Raw genomic sequence first — 17,500 nt, 5'->3', positions numbered from 1 at the left:
ATGTTAAATTGGACACCGGGTGGTCCCTGGTGAACTTTCGGACTTGCTTCCGGGCCCAGCTCAGCTTTTTCCGAATTCTTTCGGACTTCGCGGCGGCCTTCGCAGCAGCCCATCGTGACGAGGCAAGGCCCCCGTATCTCCGTAAAATGAGTTCCGGGGTGACCGCCTGCAGCGACGGGATCGCTAGGCCGCCGTCCTTAGCTTCCGCATGGAAGTACCCCTTCGGCACGTCAATCGGCAGCCTCAGCCACTTCCTCACAGCGCCCCGGACTTCGATGTCGAGCATTCTGAGTCTGTCGTCCGAGATCCTTCCGAGCACGAGGCCATGGATGAACCTCGGAATCAGATGACCCCTCACTATCTCGAGCCGTTGTTGTGGCTTTAGGGGCGCCCTGGTGATGTTGTCCAAGGCCTTACGCACCTGTAGCTCGAGCATCGCCGTTCCGGCTGATTCGAAATCGACACCTAGATAGCGCCATCGTTCCACGCTCGTCACCTGCCTCAACTTTGACCTACCCACCGTGAACATCCGATTGGTTGGGTAGTGGTGCTTTTTGCGCTTCCCATCCGGCACCATCGACAAAACGGAAGACTTACTGGTATTCACCCTTAGCCCCATCATCTCCCCGACCTCCACAACACAGTCGATGGATTCCTGCATCCCGACCTTCGATCCCGCAACGAGGATTAGGTCGTCGGCGTAGGCCAGTGCCGCGACTTTTTCGCCTTCCAGCCCGTAGCCGACGCCCTTCGGCAGCGACGCAAGAATTAGGTCCATCGCCATGTTGAAAAGTACCGGCGATAGGGGATCTCCTTGACGCACCCCTCGACCCACTTTCACAGGACGGCTGTTCTTTCCATTAACGGCTAAGGTGGTATGCGCCGTTTCGTACATGTGAGCCAGATAACTGAGGAAACCCTCGGGCAGGCCCCTGGCCTTCAGCAATTCTAGCAGTGCCCCGTGCGACACTGTGTCGAACGCCTTGGCAAAGTCGAGGACCGCCACATGGCATTCCCTCAGCTTCTTCCTGCTATCCCCCAGCACCGCGTCTAGCACGGCAGTGTTCTCCAGCGCTCCATCGGCACTCACAAAGCCGCGCTGACGCGCGTCCAGGGGGCAACAGCGCAGCAGCCTCTTGGCCAGTATGCCGTGCATGTGCCTGAGCGGTACCGACGCAACCGAGATTGGCCGATAGTCGCCCGGGCCGGCAGGGATGTTATTCTTCGGCACAAAGATGGTCCTGCACTGCCGCAGCGGATCTGGAATAGCGCCTTTGGCTAACCAGTCAGAGAATATTTCCGCTTTCAATGGAGCGGGAACTGCACGCCATTCCTCCGAACGTATTCCGTCCGGCCCTGGCGCTGTCCGAGAGTCGACACAGGACGCCTTCACCTCCTCGACCGTGATCGGCGCCCATAGCCCGGAATAGTCGGCCACTTCCCCCCGCGTCAGAGCATCGAGCGCTTTCCGCGTTGGTCCCGGGGCGGTCGACACCTCCTCGAGAACCGGTCGCCAATAGGTCTCCAGATCCTCGAGGGTGTGCCTTACGACCCGGGTGTGGCCGTCTATCACTTCGGCTGCTGCACGACTCGGACACTTCCGAAACAGTTCCTGCATCCGTGCGTACTCCATTCGCCTTCTTTTGCGGTTCGAAATCGAAACCGGCGCGATGTCGTCGACAGTTCGAGATGTACGGCGGGACCGCTTTGCGGCCTTGGCCCCACGTCCCTGGCATCGCTTGCGCCTCTCCGCTCTCAGGAGCAGGGATTCGAGGGCTTGCGCTGCTTCCGGGCTTAGTGAGGCTTCGACTGCTTCTGCTGGTTTGTCTACGACAGGTGAGACTTCAGTGCTGACGTCCGGCGGTCCCAGGGGCCGCGTTTCCGGGGGCTGTTCCGCTATCGAACCCCTACTCGCTGGGCCAGACGACGAGAGCGCTATCTCCTCCAGGCAGGCTTTCACCAGCCCTTTGTACTTCACACTCCGCCGCTGTCCCTTAATCGCCTCCAACGTCCTCTGGAGTTGGGGCAATTTGGCGAGCAGGTCTACGTTCGAACACTTCCCAGTATCCACCGTAAACTGCGCCTCGGTCCTCGCCATGAGCGACAGCTCCTCCTCACACCACCTGCGCTTTACCTGCAGTGGAGCGGCCTCCGCATTGGCTTCGACGGGGTGGGCTCTACGCTTGTGAACACCGAGCCCCGTCTTGGTACTAAATGTACGCCCACAAACTGGGCAGGTCCAACCAGGCGCCCGCCCAACACTCCCGCCGGAAGTGCCGGGTCGAGCCACCGGGGAGGGATTGACCGTGCTCCCCGACTCCTGTGGGAGGTCGGGGCGGTCCAAATTCTCTATATTTGGATTCATTGCAACGGTTAGATTAAGAGAGTCATAGTTACTCCCGCCGTTTACCCGCGCTTGCTTGAATTTCTTCACGTTGACATTCAGAGCACTGGGCAGAAATCACATTGCGTCAACACCCGCGAGGGCCATCGCAATGCTTTGTTTTAATTAGACAGTCGGATTCCCCTTGTCCGTGCCAGTTCTGAGCTGACCGTTGAACGGCGGTCGTACAGAACCGCGCCGATCGCGCACGAGACGAAACCGACGCGGCCTTACGGCTAGGAAGATCCGCGGAAGGCCGGAACGCGGGTCCGGATTCCGCCCGAACGCCCCCCGAGAGAGACGAACGAGCATCGACCAGGCCCGGCACCGGCCGCATCCGCTTCCCGTCCAAACCCGACACGCCCCGGTCCTCAGAGCCAATCCTTATTCCGAAGTTACGGATCCAATTTGCCGACTTCCCTTACCTACATTATTCTATCGACTAGAGGCTCTTCACCTTGGAGACCTGCTGCGGATATGGGTACGAACCGGCGCGACATCTCCACGTACATCCCTCACCTGAATTTTCAAGGTCCGCAGAGAGTATCCGGACACCGCCGCAAATGCGGTGCTCTTCGCGTTCCGAACCATATCTCCCTTCTATAGGATTCCATGGAACTCGAACGCTCAGGCAGAAAAGAAAACTCTTCCCGGACCCCTCGGCGGCGTCTTCAGGCCACTTTGGGTTACCCCGTCGAACACTCGCTTTGAAACGAGGGAACGATTATTGAAACGGTTCCGCTGCCGGGTTCCGGAATAGGAACCGGATTCCCTTTCGCTCAAAGGGCGTTATTCGGTTTATATATAATATAATATAAAAGAAAACACGCCACATCGACATAAGATCTCTCCTTGAGCTTAGGATCGACTGACTCGCGAGCAACTACTGTTCACGCGAAACCCTTCTCCACGTCAGTCCTCCAGGGCCTCGCTGGAGTATTTGCTACTACCACCAAGATCTGCACCGACGGAGGCTCCAAGCGGGCTCACGCCCAGACCCTTCTGCGCACTCCGCCGCGCACGTCCTACTCGTTACGGCATAATGACGCAAAACGTACAACGTCGCACGTGCCCGTAACGGTAGTGTATAGGCAAAACGCTTCAGCGCCATCCATTTTCAGGGCTGGTTGCTTCGGCAGGTGAGTCGTTGCACACTCCTTAGCGGATTCCGACTTCCATGGCCACCGTCCTGCTGTCATGAGCGACCAACGCCTTTCATGGTGTCCCATGAGCGTTTTTTAGGCGCCTTAACACTACGTTTGGTTCATCCCACAGCGCCAGTTCTGCTTACCAAAATTGGCCCACTTGGCACCGTCATCAGATCTCCGGCTTCATCGTTCGAGTAAGCCGGAGTTCTCACCCATTTAAAGTTTGAGAATAGGTTGAGGTCGTTTCGGCCCCAATGCCTCTAATCATTCGCTTTACCGGATGGGACTGTTAATAATCGACGCCAGCTATCCTGAGGGAAACTTCGGACGGAACCAGCTACTAGATGGTTCGATTAGTCTTTCGCCCCTATACCCAGTTCCGACGATCGATTTGCACGTCAGAATCGCTACGGTCCTCCATCAGGGTTTCCCCTGACTTCGACCTGACCAGGCATAGTTCACCATCTTTCGGGTCCCAGCATCTGTGCTCAGAGCGCGCCTACATTCACGGATTGGAAACGAGACGCCTCGGGAGTGCGAGAGATCGATCGAGACCGACGCTCCATCCTCCCTGAGCGCGCGGTTTAGCGCGCGCCTTCACTTTCGTTACGCCTTTCAGTTTTACGTTGAATAATCTCAATGACTCGCACACATGCTAGACTCCTTGGTCCGTGTTTCAAGACGGGTCCTGCGAGTGCCCGAAAATGAATCATCGCAGACGGATACGCGCACGGTCCGAGACAGCACGGCTGCGACGACAGCAGCGCCGCGTCAACGTCCGCACTCGGGCAGGACGTCGACATTGTACGGCGTTCGCTTGCGTCGGGCCGGACGCGCGCGAGGCGCGTGCGCGATTCGTATAAAAGTACGACTTTGTACTACCGTCCGACGGCCGATCGGCCACCGTCACGGTCCAATAGCGGTGCGTTAACACGACGACTGGACTCCCGAACGGCGCTTAGACCGACATCGAACGGGTCGCGATGTATTACTTAGAGAGAAGTGCACGCCGTCGACGGACGTCGACGGACGCGACCCGTGCCGCACGACGCACCCGCGAGGGGAGGCGTTCGACATCGAGGCGCGCGCCCGTACGCCGCCGATTGACGATGAATCTCTCCGTTCGTTCATTCGAGTTTCGCAGGTTTACCCCTGAACGGTTTCACGTACTCTTGAACTCTCTCTTCAAAGTTCTTTTCAACTTTCCCTCACGGTACTTGTTCGCTATCGGTCTCGCGGTAATATTTAGCCTTAGATGGAGTTTACCACCCACTTAGGGCTGCACTCTCAAGCAACCCGACTCTGAGGAGTGTACCTCTCGCCGTCTCGCTCCGTCGCTACGGGCCTGGCACCCTCTACGGGAAAACGGCCCCGTTCAAGACGAACTTGGACAGGAGTGGCGACGACGAGAAAGCGATACCTCCCGAACACCACATCTCCCGCGATCGTTACAACCGCGGGATTCAGTGCTGGGCTATTTCCTGTTCGCTCGCCGCTACTAAGGAAATCCTGGTTAGTTTCTTTTCCTCCGCTTACTAATATGCTTAAATTCGGCGGGTGATCCTCCCTGATCTGAGGCCAACGATAAAAAAAACGAGGCAGACGCGATATCCGTCGACGCGACGGCGCCGAAGGTACGCCGAGAGACGGGGGTCTCGTTAGAGTCCCGTCTTCGACGTCGGCGTCGGCGTCGACGCGCTCTTCGGACGTCGAGTCCGCCTACCGCGACGACTACGCGACGGCATACGCGTACGCGCGTCGTCGTTCGTGCGAACGATACTCGGATGATTCGCGTGCGTATAACGTACAGGACGCGCGCGATAGAACGACGATCCGTGTCTCTCGGACTGCGCGACGTCGCCGCATCGCTCTCCGTTTACCCCGTCGACATAGAAGCGCGCATATGTATAGTCGTTAGTTTGTTTTCTAAGACTATACGCGCGCGACGTCACCGAAAGGACGGAGAGACGCGGGACGTCGTCGTCTTCGAGACGAGAACGTCGAGCTGCGCGTACGTACGCGAGATACGGGTACAGGTCGAAACCTGTACCGCTGTCTCTCGCATCGACGTAAACGCAATATACGCGCGCGCACACACGGCACATATACGCATATACGCTTATTCGCTCCGTATCGAACGTTAACAATATTTAAACGGACCGAAGTCTCTGATTGAGACATACGGAGACCGTCATATGTACGATCGTAATAAACGAATTTATATACGAACTGTTACACGGGTTCCGAATAAACAGTTTTTAAAAAAAAGATTTTTAGAAATTACAGAAATTATTTAATTGAATTGAACAATATTACTTTTAAAATGATAGAATAAAATACACGGAACTGGTATGGAAAAAGATGTGTGACCGATATGAGGGATCCGAGCAGACTGACTGCCAGGTCCCGTCCCTACTGCTTCTTTAGAGACAAAATGCTGATGCAGCATCTAAGGCTTGCACCACAGCGCAAAGGGGTGCATGTGCTAGGCTATAACAACCCCCCGCTTAAGATGAAACTTACACGGTCAGAGCGTGAAGTTTCTCAGGAAGTAGAAAAGGGTAAGATAATTTTAAACAATCCTCAAACGAGGTTGAGGATCTGGTGAACTTTCTAATCTGTCATCGGATTTTGTAGCGGATCTAGTGAGCTTTATTTTCTTTTGAAAGGTCAGACATCTTTCTTTACAGAAATAATAAATTATAAACACTAAAAACAGAGATATAGAAACATAGAACATTATTGAATGTGGATTAGTAAATTCAAAATTATCATCTAGATTTAAATTGTTTACAAGATCTAGTAGACTATCAGTTTCAGAATTTAATTTAATAAATTTATCTAAATCTAATTTAGTATTTAATTTTACAGATTTATAATTAATCGTATTATTAAATTTCTTAAAAGCATTGAAGTTGCAACATGAATCATTAATAAGATTAAAATCAGAATGAATTGAATTTGAATAGATTTTAGGATTAATTGAACTTATAAGTTTTACATCTTTGCAATAGCCGTTACATTTTGGTTTCAAATTGACAATACCAGTACCTAGTATCGTTACATCAAAATTATCGTTTTCACAATTGAGATGTAGTCCTGTGGGGGAGGAATGAGTAAAAATCCATTTATTATTTCCTAACGATTGCCAAAAGTGTACATCTCCCGAAATAAATTTTGTTTTACACTCTTTAGGAAGTGAATATAGAACTTTAGACATAATTTCTGTTTCACAGATTGGGTTCTCGACAATATTAAATTCTTTTAAATTATTACAAATAAAATTGTCATTGAGGGTAATTTTACAATTGTATAGATCATCAAGGATACAATAACTGGTTTTATCATTATTAACCGCTACATATTTTGCGGATGGAATAATTAAGGCAAAAGAATTAGGTATATTATTATCATGAGGCAAAGGAATTGGATTACATTTAAACAACTTAAATTCACTAATTAAAACTAATGGAATCTTAATAGTAAACAATAGGTTATTGTCTATAATACAAGAAATAATTTCAGATAATTTTAATACAATATTTATGTTTTCAAGTTCTAACGGTACAGGAAATTCAGTAAATCTAGAAAGATACTTAACATTAGAAACGAGTTCATTATATAAATCTACAGGAGTAATAATAGAAGGATGCAGAGTATTGGTCTTAGCAAATAATATAGAGTTAACAGTATCTTCTAATTTATAGGATAAGTTTAGGAGACTTGATTGAAGCACATTAAACACTTCCTGTATCTTTGCCCGAAATAGAAGAGAATCAGTATTTATTGTCATACTTGTTAAGCTAGATGATAGATTTTCTATGGCGTCGTTAAGTCTTTCTTCATTTTTATTAATTGTAGAAAGAGTTTCATTAAAATTAGATATAGCAGATTTAGAAACGATAAGATTTTGTTTCACTAACTCTAATAGTTTCTTGTCATTATCTTTCAAATGTTGAATCGCGTTACCGTAAAGAATTGCATCGTTTTCATCCATAGTACCGAATATGTGCTTAAAAATAGTACCGACGCCTGATATCCATGCGGATCTCTTGGTTTTAGAAGATATAAGATGTGAAATAGAATAGTAATCTCGCGCAATATCGTCGAAAATAGAATTAAGAGGTCCGAATATATTCTGACATTCAGATGCACTGATTATCTTATTCCCAGGACAGAGATGTTGTGATGTGTATAACACATGTCTAACGTTGTCGATATGGGGTTTTAGATATTCTATATCTATAGGTATAACTACGTGCAAATAATCGTTAATTAATTTTATGGAGCCTTGTGGATTGAAGTGAATTCCTGGACTCTTCTTTATTTGTTCCACGAATTCTTCTTTATGACAAACTATTACGGAGCTGTAATTAATAAGAAATAGAAGTAGGAAATAAATCATGTTCACAAATAATTAATAGAAAAGAAACTTGGTAAAACTTAATTGTAAAGAATTAGCACAATAAAAAAAATATAAATGTTTAATGATAAAAGTAAAATAAAATAATTTCTATAATAATAATCATGTAAATAGTAATAATGTTTTACATTATAAATGAGTTAATATTCTAAACTAACTTTTATATCCAATAGGAAATGGTAAACTTAAACATCGACGTTAGCTAATTTTACTTGATCGTAATGATGTTTAACGTGTCGTCGATTTATGAGTAGGGAAAGGGTATGGTTTCCATGGATTTTAACCACCTTATAGGGGCCTTTCCATATGGGAGACAGAGCTTTTCTTAATCTTAAGTGGGCTTTGAGATAGACCCAATCACCGACTTTGTAAGTGACAGGACGAGAGTGTTGATCATAATATCCCTTGGATCTTTCCTTAGATTTAGCAATGTTTTCGAGAGCTTTGTCACGTGAGAATTTGAGACGGTGATTCAGCATTTTGATATATTCGAGGTAAGTATTTGCGGGATTAGTTTCAAATACAGAATTAGGTAAGTAAGGTTTGTGTCCAAAAAGGAGTTCGTAAGGGGTAAATTTTGTCGTGGTGTGGACGTTGGTGTTGTACGCTAACATTGCGGTATAAACATATTTGTGCCAATTAGTTTGGTTATCGTTAACGTAGGATTTAAGATACTCCTTTAGAGTAGAATGACTTCTCTCTAGGGCACCTTGGGTTTGTGGATGATATGGTGATGACCATAATTGTTTTATTTTTAAAAATTCACATGTCTTTTTAAACAGGTCAGCTGTGAAATTTGTACCCTGGTCGGTTAAAATCGTTTTAGGGATTCCAAACAAAGAAATAAAGTGGACGAGGCATTCACAACATTCTTCTGCTGTTGCGTTAGAGATGGGATACGCTGTAGAATATTTAGTGAGATCATCTTGTAAGGTAAGTATAAATTTTAGATTTATTTGACCAGCATCAGGAAGAGGACCTACGATATCGAGACTAACTTTTTCGAAAGGAGCAGTGGAAGTGGATGTTATTTGCATCGGGGCTCGGTTTATCTGACGCAAAGCTTTGTTGGTTTGGCATTGAGAGCATTTTTTCACGTAATTTTCAACGTCGGTTCTCATATTTTTCCAGTGGTATCTTTCTTTGATTCTACTATACATTCTGCTAGTGCCAACATGACCAGCGACGGGTATATCATGATTTTCCCTTAATATCTTGGGAATTTCACTCGGGGTTGGATAGATAATATTATTTCTATATATTTTAATAATGATGTCAGTGTTATGGAAAAGGAAATTGAGAATATTAAAGATTTTAATATACGAGAGTTTTACGAAAGGATCTCTAAAATCAGAAATAGCAATTTCTTTGCATGAGTCATGCAAACCGATTAATAATTCATTGCGGAGTTGTTGCAAGGATTTGAATAGATCTGGGTATGCCACATCATCAAAATGATGAACTTTAGTAAAAAGGAAATAGTAAGATTTAGAATTTGTTTCTAGCCTTAAAAATGAATGTAATCTTCTTTCTCTATTCAGAAATTCTGTGGTATCACTTTGATTAGCTAGGACCTCTTCGATATAGGGATTTGTTTCATCGAGGTCAATGGAAGTTGGTAAGACAATGATCTTAGAATCTGTCGATAATAAGTTATTTGTATACTCATGAATAGTGGTATTAAAGTTTGTTTTAGGATCGGACATAGCTTTTAGGAATTCTGTATAAGAATTATCAGGAATACTTGGACTTGGTATATCGATAGGTAAGTTATCATTAGGACTAGCAGAAGGGTTTAGAGTGTCATCGGGAACAGGAGAGGTATGAGTTGGAGTGTTATTGAGTTGAGTACTAGGGTTAGTTAAATTTTCATTTTGAGGAATCGCAGGAGGATTTAGAAGTTCATCCGGAGTTGGTGAATTGGTAGGTAAGTCAATATTTTCAAGATTAGGAAGAGGAATCGGAGGTTCACCAAGTTGTTGTAGTGGATCTAAGAAAGGTAAGTTCCATTCGTCAAGATTAAGTGGACTATTCAATTGGTCTGTGTCGACGTATTCAGGATTCGGAGGATCTTGGGAGGTAGAAGGATTTTGCGTATTGGTTGGGTTAATAGTTGGATTAGAACCGGTTCCTATTATGTTTACAGGAGCAAAAGAATTAGGAGGATAGCGGGATAAGGCATCTGCAGCAGAATTAAGCTTGCCTTTTCTATATACGATTTCATACTCGTATTCTTCAAGTTTTAATCTCCATCTCTGGAGTTTGCTAGAGGGATCCTTGTGATTAAAGAGCCACCTTAGGGGACGATGATCAGTTATTATCTGAAATTTTCGACCATATAAGTAAGGTCTGAAAGTTTTACAACCATAAATTATTGCTAAAAGTTCCTTTTCTGTTGTACTATAATTAGTTTCGCTTCGATTAAGGGTACGGGATGCAAATGCTATAGGTTTATCTCTTCCGATAGCACCTTGAGATAGGACAGCACCGATGGCATGATTTGACGCATCGCAAGTGAGTATAAAGGATTTGGTGAAGTCGGGATAGCAAAGGATAGGAGCAGTGGTTAATTTGTTTTTTAATTCATCGAAGGCGACTTGTTGCTCGTTTTGCCATTCAAACGGGGTATCCTTTTTTAAAAGCTTAGTTAAAGGTTTGGCGACTTTGGAAAAATCTGAAATAAATCTACGGTAGTATGAAACTAGTCCTAGAAAGGATTTAATATCTTTAGGGGATTTGGGTTTTGGAAAGTCAGTTACTGTTTTAATTTTTTCTGGGTTAGGTTTTACGCCATCTTCCGTGATGACATGACCAAGGTAGGCGACTTCTCTTCTTAAGAACTCGCATTTTTCAGGTTGTAATTTTAGATTATATTCTCTTAATCTTTGAAAAACGGATCTTAGGTTGTTAATTGCAGAATTTAAATCGAAACCGTATAGCACAATATCGTCAAGGTAAACGAAACAGCGGGTTCCTTGGAGACCTGATAAAGCAGTATTCATAAGGCGTTGGAAGGTGGAAGGAGCATTTTTGAGTCCAAATGGCATGCGAGTGAATTGATAGTGACCATGAGGAACAGAGAAAGCTGTCTTAACTTTATCTTCCTCTGCGACAGGGATTTGATGGAAGCCAGAAGAAAGATCTAGAGTGGAAAAATATTTACTTGTGCCTAACTGGTCAAGGATTTCATTAATTTGAGGAATGGGATATGTATCACCTATAGTGATGTCATTAAGCTGACGGAAGTCTATTACGATTCGCCATTTCTTTTCTCCGGAAGCATCTAGTTTCTTGGGTACCACCCAGATCGGTGCAGACCATGGTGATTTGGACGGTTCGATTATGCCTTGGTCTAGCATTGACTCTATTTGTTTCTGGACTTCGGCTTTATGGATTTCGGGAAAACGATAGGACTTTACATGGATGGGATTTTCAGATGTAGTTTTGATGGAATGTTTTATAGCGTCAGTGTGAGTTAATTTTTCACCAGGAAGGTGAAATATATCTGAGTAATCAGAACACAAGTTAAAAAGAGCGTCAATCTCTTCTGAATTTAGGTGTGACACTCTCAGATGATTAAGGACTTCTTTAGTGCGTTTATAGGAATCATGGTGCTTAATATTATTAATGGGATATTGAATTATAGGATCATGGGATATAGTAGGAGATTGATTAGTGTCGATTGGGATTAGAGTTATATTTAAGTTGGAATTTAGAGAAATAGGGGATTCCGAGGTGTTCAATACAGAGACATTAACTCTTTTGTTATTTTTTACTTTTACTAAGCAATTAGCGATGAGAATATCTTTTATTTGAGTCTGATCTAAAATCAATCCTTCTTTGATTTCGGGATTGGAAACAGAGCATTCGATTATCATTTCAGATCGAGCAGGGATTAAGTATGTTGGTTCATGAAATTGTAACTTGATTTCTGATTTATTTATTCTTAAAAGATTATGAGTGTAGTCAATGTTGCATCCAAAAGAGTTTAGCATGTCAGTTCCAATTATGCCATCATACGGGAGATCAATTTCGTTTATGACATGAAATTTATGGCTTACAAATTTGCGAGGCGAATCGGTGATTTGTAATTTTAAAATAAAATGGCCTAGTGTTTTAGTTGAACATTTAACGGGATCTATACCTTTTAGACTTATTTTTTCTTTAATTAACTTGGGGTGTTTCTCTATGCATGATGATTTAAGGATACTGACTGCGGATCCAGAGTCTATTAATAAAGATAATGGAGTCCGTGACACTGAAGAGTAGACAAGGATATGAGGAAGCAAGACTTTATCAGGGTTGGTAGTTATTTCGTAGATTTTGTTATCAATGTGGATTGATTTATTCGGATCAGTTTTAGACTCAAGATCCTTAGTACGGGAATCTGTGGATTTAGTATTTGATTCAGTGGATTTAGTATGTGATACAGTGGGTACAGTTGATACAGCGGATACAGCGGATACAGTTGATACAGCGGATTCAGCGGATACAGCGGATTCAGCGGATACAGCGGATTCAGCGGATACAGCGGATACAGCGGATACAGCGGATTTGGTTTAACGAGGAGTTCGGAGTCACGGAAAACGGTGCCAGGTTTTGTATGGGATCTCGCACGACACCTATACGAGACGTCTACGAGTTTTTTGAATGGTTATAGTCAACTTCGTCGCGACCGTAATCGTCATCTTTCGAAATATTTGTTTCAACGAAATTTATTCGTGGTTTTGTGTAAGACGAAGGGTCACTATTACGAAACCGATTGTTGTTGAACTCCCGTTTTCGACAAACGTCTATCGAATGTCCCGGCGATTTACAGTACCTACATATTAATTGAGCCCTATTAAAAGGTTTAACGTTAGGGGTTTGACTATTTTCAGCGAAAGACTTTTTATACGGTTGGGCGTGATTTTTACTCGGCTTACCTTCTGTGAACGGAGTAGGAGCTTGTGATCTCCTATACATATTCTGTTGGATTGTCTCTTCACATACAGCAATGTTAATGGCTTCATTCAAGGTCGAAGGTGATTTACATCTTACAATCATAGATATTTGAGGTTTGAGACCCATTATAAAGTGATGGAGAGCAAGGTCTTCCATGGCGGCTGTGCGCCCAGGTATCTCAATGGCTTTGTGATTTGATATCGAAATTTCGGTAAGAAGTTGTGAGAGGCAAGTTTCTATTTTAAGCGCAAACTGGCCTACGGTGAGCGACCCTTGCCTGCTTTCTTGTAACTCCGTTAGGAGATGAGAATAATGTTTACGTTCACCAAATTGAGTCTTTAAAAATTCTTTAAGTTGTTCCCATTTATCGAATTCTTTAATAGAACAGGCAAGTTGCGCCCTACCTTCTAACTGACTTAATATATATTTTACAAGAATCGGCTTTTGAGCTTCCGACGCTAATTCTATGACGTTGTTACAATCTATTAGAAAAGAATTTAATGTTTCTCGGTTGCCATTATAAGGTTTAATAAACTTGAATAACACATTAAGATCCATTATGATTTTAAGTTTTTTAGAGGTAATTATAGGTGAATTTACGAATTTCTCTTCTAAAGATTCGTAACTCTGTGACTTATACATAAGCAAAATTCGAGACAGTAAAAACAATGAGATACAATTACTATTAAATTAAATATGTATCACTTACAGGAACAAGACGTGGGCGAAAGCGATACGGTGCACCTGCATGTCTAGACGGCGAGACGCTAACGTTGCGGATTTCACGTGGGGACGATGGCGCAGTGGTTATCGGGCTCAGTAGGTTTCAACGGGTTCAGTGAGGTTCAATATAAGGACTCGGCGTTTAGTAGGATTAGTAATGAGGCTACTCGGACGGCGCAATCTGCAGCACTCTGTGGTATTCTACGGCCTTCTGTGGTACTCTATAGCACTCTGTAGCTCGTAGGATGTAGTAGAAACAGCGGAAACAGCGGGTGCGTCGTTGCAACACGGAGACAGTGGTTGTAATCAGGAGACAGTGGATGATTGCAACTTACACACGATTTAATGAACACAGTTTCTTGCAGATTTTTTCCCTCAGGATACAGTGAAAAGATAAGTTTATCGGCACAAAATTAGTCACTTCACTTAAGTTTTTCAGTTTTTATTTCACGGAGACGGACCCGAGGATATTTTATATCCCTTTACGCTGCCACCAATGTTACACGGGTTCCGAATAAACAGTTTTTAAAAAAAAGATTTTTAGAAATTACAGAAATTATTTAATTGAATTGAACAATATTACTTTTAAAATGATAGAATAAAATACACGGAACTGGTATGGAAAAAGATGTGTGACCGATATGAGGGATCCGAGCAGACTGACTGCCAGGTCCCGTCCCTACTGCTTCTTTAGAGACAAAATGCTGATGCAGCATCTAAGGCTTGCACCACAGCGCAAAGGGGTGCATGTGCTAGGCTATAACAGAACGTACAGTGTGATATATGTATTTATGCAGCCGGCCCTCAGACAGGAGTGGTCCTGGATGTTTCTCCACGGACCGCAATGTGCGTTCGAAATGTCGATGTTCAAATGTGTCCTGCAGTTCACACTATGACGCGCAGTTAACTGCGTTCTTCATCGACCCGCGAGCCAAGTGATCCACCGTCCAGGGTAATGGTTTCGTTGTAGATCGAAATCTACATCGTATTAATTGAATAAGATTCGTTAAGAGTCTTATAAAAATAAAAATAAAAAAAATAAATAAATAAAATGTACGGTCGGTCACCGCGAAACGGTGCGCGCGACTTTTATATTTTGTTTTTTTGTTCAACGTCGTTTTTTTTCCGTCGTTGAACAGAATGTCTATTAGCGTCACTACGCGTATATCGCAGAAACTTCACGCTCGAGGGCGATACGTCTCGCAATACGGCAGTTTCGTTAATGATCCTTCCGCAGGTTCCCCTACGGAAACCTTGTTACGACTTTTACTTCCTCTAAATGATCAAGTTTGGTCAACTTCCCAGCAACGCCGACGGCCGTGAAGCCACCGCGTGTCGGTCCGAAGACCTCACTAAATCATTCAATCGGTAGTAGCGACGGGCGGTGTGTACAAAGGGCAGGGACGTAATCAACGCGAGCTTATGACTCGCGCTTACTAGGAATTCCTCGTTTATGGGGGATAATTGCAAACCCCAATCCCCAGCACGAAGGAGTTTCAACGGGTTGCCCGGGCCTCTAGGCCAGGGAGAACATGCTGATTCCTTCAGTGTAGCGCGCGTGCGGCCCAGGACATCTAAGGGCATCACAGACCTGTTATTGCTCAATCTCGTGCGGCTCGAAGCCGCCGGTCCCTCTAAGAAGAATTTTAATACGCCGCCAGTGAGTTGTCCGACCGAAATCGGACACACCTAAATGACGACGCCTATTTAGCAGGCTAGAGTCTCGTTCGTTACCGGAATTAACCAGACAAATCGCTCCACCAACTAAGAACGGCCATGCACCACCACCCACCGAATCAAGAAAGAGCTGTTAATCTGTCAATCCTTCCGGTGTCCGGGCCTGGTGAGATTTCCCGTGTTGAGTCAAATTAAGCCGCAGGCTCCACTCCTGGTGGTGCCCTTCCGTCAATTCCTTTAAGTTTCAGCTTTGCAACCATACTCCCCCCGGAGTCCAAAATCTTTGGTTTCCCGGAAGCTGCCCGCCGAGCCATTGTAGTAACGTCGGCGGATCGCTAGATGACATATTTACGGTTAGAACTAGGGCGGTATCTAATCGCCTTCGAACCTCTAACTTTCGTTCTTGATTGATGAAAACACCTTTGGCAAATGCTTTCGCTGATGTTCGTCTTGCGACGATCCAAGAATTTCACCTCTAACGTCGCAATACGAATGCCCCCAGTTATCCCTATTAATCATTACCTCGGAGTTCTGAAAACCAACAAAATAGAACCGAGATCATATTCTATTATTCCATGCACGAAATATTCAAGCGGCATTTTGAGCCCGCTTTGAGCACTCTAATTTGTTCAAAGTAAAATTGTCGGCCCACCTCGACACTCACCGAAGAGCACCGCGATAGGATTTTGATATTGAACCGGCGTTTTACCGCCGGCTCACCGACGATATGCTCCGCAGACGTGTCGGTATCACCGCGGATGCGGTGCACCGGCAGCGCGGCGCACAAATGCAACTACGAGCTTTTTAACCGCAACAATTTTAGTATACGCTATTGGAGCTGGAATTACCGCGGCTGCTGGCACCAGACTTGCCCTCCAATTGTTCCTCGTTAAAGTATTTAAAGTGTACTCATTCCGATTACGAGGCCTCGAAAGAGTCCCGTATCGTTATTTTTCGTCACTACCTCCCCGTGCCGGGAGTGGGTAATTTGCGCGCCTGCTGCCTTCCTTGGATGTGGTAGCCGTTTCTCAGGCTCCCTCTCCGGAATCGAACCCTGATTCCCCGTTACCCGTGACAACCATGGTAGTCGCAGAAACTACCATCGAAAGTTGATAAGGCAGACATTTGAAAGATGCGTCGCCGGTACTGGACCATGCGATCGGCAAAAGTTATCCAGATTCATCAAAATTAACGACTTCGGACGAGACGCCCTCCGTCGATTGGTTTTGATCTAATAAAAGCACTCATCCCATCACTGGTCAGAGTTCTGATTGCATGTATTAGCTCTAGAATTACCACAGTTATCCAAGTAACTGAGTAAGATCTAAGGAACCAAAACTGATATATTGAGCCATTCGCGGTATCGCCTTAATACGGCTTGCACTGAGACATGCATGGCTTAATCTTTGAGACAAGCATATAACTACTGGCAGGATCAACCAGGGAGCTAACACACGATTGTCGAATGAAAATCAATTCATCGAACGTATCGCACGTAACTCTCGACGAAGCGCCTCGCGACGTAGCGAAGCGCCTCGCGAGACGTCACACCGTAGAGACGATCGCGTTAGACGCGTATCTCGCAAACGGTTGACTGGCATAAAATGAAAGCGTGTCCAAACGTTATACAAGTTTCCGTCTCGCCGACGCGTGATACGTTCGGCGGGACGACGACATGTGAAACGAGGACGACGACGACGACGACGCAGCGGTCGCTCGGTTCGAATGTTCGCTACGAGATCTTATTCTCTGCTCAGTTAAATGAGAGATACACGATCGCACACTGAGTGTACGTAATATATTCTGACGACGAAATTGATTCGTCAAAACAAGCGGACCGTCGCCCGGTGTCAGAGTGATCGTACCAGATCGTCTTTTTGTGTAAATTTTTCATCGGTGACGAAAATCTTTAAGAGTTCCATGAACGATCGATTAAGTCGACGATTGACGACATTAAAACGGCCAAAACACTGAATCTCTCAAAACGACCAATCGTATTCGTACGCGGATTTCGGATTTGACTCCGGAATGAGCGACGTCTACGTGGTACGTAGAGATCTTACGTGTGTCCGTCGATCGGCACAGTTTTCGAAGCACGTATAAAGTTCATTATACGTGTACGTGGCGTTGACGAATCGAGTCGTCGGACGCGCCTCAAAGGAAGTTCTCTACCGTTTCTAGTTTCGGTAGAGTTTCGAGAGA

The 17,500-nt window shown here is 45.0% G+C and overlaps 2 non-coding genes and 2 pseudogenes across 2 annotated transcripts; 1 reads left to right on the top strand and 3 right to left on the bottom strand.

Annotated features, from left to right (window-relative positions):
* The window catches only part of LOC123666304, a 7,367-nt pseudogene extending 2,255 nt beyond the window's left edge, over positions 1-5,112 (bottom strand).
* An 8,581-nt stretch (positions 5,113-13,693) lies between these two features.
* Positions 13,694-17,500, top strand: part of LOC123666028 — a 6,462-nt pseudogene continuing 2,655 nt past the window's right edge.
* Positions 14,420-14,576, bottom strand: LOC123666321. The gene has a single exon (XR_006745218.1). It is a non-coding gene; the product is annotated as a 5.8S ribosomal RNA (ribosomal RNA).
* Positions 14,842-16,744, bottom strand: LOC123666341. Its single transcript, XR_006745235.1, has one exon. It is a non-coding gene; the product is annotated as a small subunit ribosomal RNA (ribosomal RNA).

Source organism: Melitaea cinxia, chromosome 25 (assembly GCF_905220565.1).
Source record: "Melitaea cinxia chromosome 25, ilMelCinx1.1, whole genome shotgun sequence".
Classification (NCBI taxonomy): domain Eukaryota; kingdom Metazoa; phylum Arthropoda; class Insecta; order Lepidoptera; family Nymphalidae; genus Melitaea; species Melitaea cinxia.
Note: the sequence above shows the minus strand (reverse complement) of the source record. Positions and strands in the feature narration are given on the sequence as shown.